Source organism: Oncorhynchus keta, chromosome 19 (genome assembly GCF_023373465.1).
Source record: "Oncorhynchus keta strain PuntledgeMale-10-30-2019 chromosome 19, Oket_V2, whole genome shotgun sequence".
NCBI lineage: Eukaryota > Metazoa > Chordata > Actinopteri > Salmoniformes > Salmonidae > Oncorhynchus > Oncorhynchus keta.
The window spans coordinates 8,045,497-8,047,911 of NC_068439.1; the positions used below are offsets into that span (position 1 = coordinate 8,045,497).

A 2,415-nucleotide genomic window follows, 5' to 3' on the forward strand; every position below is an offset into this window, starting at 1 on the left:
GCAGACACACCTGGGCCCGGTGTCTCCCAGGATAAATACACCTCTTCCCCATTCATGGAGGAGACTCTCTCCATGCAGACACACCTGGGCCCGGTGTCTCCCAGGATAAATACACCACTTCCACATTCATGGAGGAGACTCTCTCCATGCAGACACACCTGGGCCCAGTGTCTCCCAGGATAAATACACCACTTCCCCATTCATGGAGGAGACTCTCTCCATGCAGACACACCTGGGCCAGGTGTCTCCCAGGATAAATACACCACTTCCCCATTCATGGAGGAGACTCTCTCCATGCAGACACACCTGGGCACGGTGTCTCCCAGGATAAATACACCACTTCCCCATTCATGGAGGAGACTCTCTCCATGCAGACACACCTGGGCCCGGTGTCTCCCAGGATAAATACACCTCTTCCCCATTCATGGAGGAGACTCTCTCCATGCAGACACACCTGGGCCCGGTGTCTCCCAGGATAAATACACCACTTCCACATTCATGGAGGAGACTCTCTCCATGCAGACACACCTGGGCCCAGTGTCTCCCAGGATAAATACACCACTTCCCCATTCATGGAGGAGACTCTCTCCATGCAGACACACCTGGGCCAGGTGTCTCCCAGGATAAATACACCACTTCCCCATTCATGGAGGAGACTCTCTCCATGCAGACACACCTGGGCCAGGTGTCTCCCAGGATAAATACACCACTTCCCCATTCATGGAGGAGACTCTCTCCATGCTGACACACCTGGGCCCGGTGTCTCCCAGGATAAATACACCACTTCCCCATTCATGGAGGAGACTCTCTCCATGCAGACACACCTGGGCCCGGTGTCTCCCAGGATAAATACACCACTTCCCCATTCATGGAGGAGACTCTCTCCATGCAGACACACCTGGGCCCGGTGTCTCCCAGGATAAATACACCACTTCCCCATTCATGGAGGAGACTCTCTCCATGCAGACACACCTGGGCCCAGTGTCTCCCAGGATAAATACACCACTTCCCCATTCATGGAGGAGACACTCACCATGCAGACACACCTGGGCCAGGTGTCTCCCAGGATAAATACACCACTTCCCCATTCATGGAGGAGACTCTCTCCATGCAGACACACCTGGGCCAGGTGTCTCCCAGGATAAATACACCACTTCCCCATTCATGGAGGAGACTCTCTCCATGCTGACACACCTGGGCCCGGTGTCTCCCAGGATAAATACACCACTTCCCCATTCATGGAGGAGACTCTCTCCACGCAGACACACCTGGGCCCGGTGTCTCCCAGGATAAATACACCACTTCCCCATTCATGGAGACTCTCTCCATGCAGACACACCTGGGCCCGGTGTCTCCCAGGATAAATACACCACTTCCACATTCATGGAGGAGACTCTCTCCATGCAGACACACCTGGGCCCGGTGTCTCCCAGGATAAATACACCACTTCCCCATTCATGGAGGAGACTCTCTCCATGCAGACACACCTGGGCCAGGTGTCTCCCAGGATAAATACACCACTTCCCCATTCATGGAGGAGACTCTCTCCACGCAGACACACCTGGGCCCGGTGTCTCCCAGGATAAATACACCACTTCCCCATTCATGGAGGAGACTCTCTCCATGCAGACACACCTGGGCCAGGTGTCTCCCAGGATAAATACACCACTTCCCCATTCATGGAGGAGACTCTCTCCATGCAGACACACCTGGGCCAGGTGTCTCCCAGGATAAATACACCACTTCCCCATTCATGGAGGAGACTCTCTCCATGCAGACACACCTGGGCCCAGTGTCTCCCAGGATAAATACACCACTTCCCCATTCATGGTTTAGACTCTCTCCATGCAGACACACCTGGGCCCGGTGCCTCCCAGGATAAATACACCACTTCCCCATTCATGGAGGAGACTCTCTCCATGCAGACACACCTGGGCCCAGTGGAGGAGACTCTCTCCATGCAGACACACCTGGGCCCAGTGGAGGAGACTCTCTCCATGCAGACACCTTTATAGATTTGGTTGTTTTTCTTGTTGTTTTTTTGGTTGTTTGCTTTGGAACCTTTCAACACCCTGCATTATCACATTCATGCAAAACACTCACTTACACTACTGACTACTGATTACAGACACCATTGTATATTATACTTAGTTACTTGAGTAATAAAATATATATTTATTAAATCGTATCTCCACGTTGTCTCCCTTTTGTTACGGGCTTTGAGCCGGTTCGTGACACCTGCAACTTTGTGGCAAATTTCCTGAAAACTAAATTGTGCCATAAAATGTTGCTAGAAGCTTGCAAACATTTGCCACTAGTGGTGAATCTGTGGTAAACCTTTGGTAACAATAATATTTATTGCCATCAGTGGGAAACAGTTGAATAGAAACGTTTTCTGTTGAACACATGAGTTCC

The 2,415-nt window shown here is 51.6% G+C and overlaps 1 long non-coding RNA gene across 1 annotated transcript; it reads right to left on the bottom strand.

Moving 5' to 3' along the window:
* Positions 1–673: 673 nt before the first annotated feature.
* On the bottom strand, positions 674–1,934 carry LOC127909182 (uncharacterized). Its single transcript, XR_008070067.1, has 3 exons — positions 1,562–1,934; positions 1,269–1,339; positions 674–972 (listed from the first exon to the last, which is right to left on the bottom strand). It is a non-coding gene; the product is annotated as an uncharacterized LOC127909182 (long non-coding RNA).
* Positions 1,935–2,415: the final 481 nt, after the last annotated feature.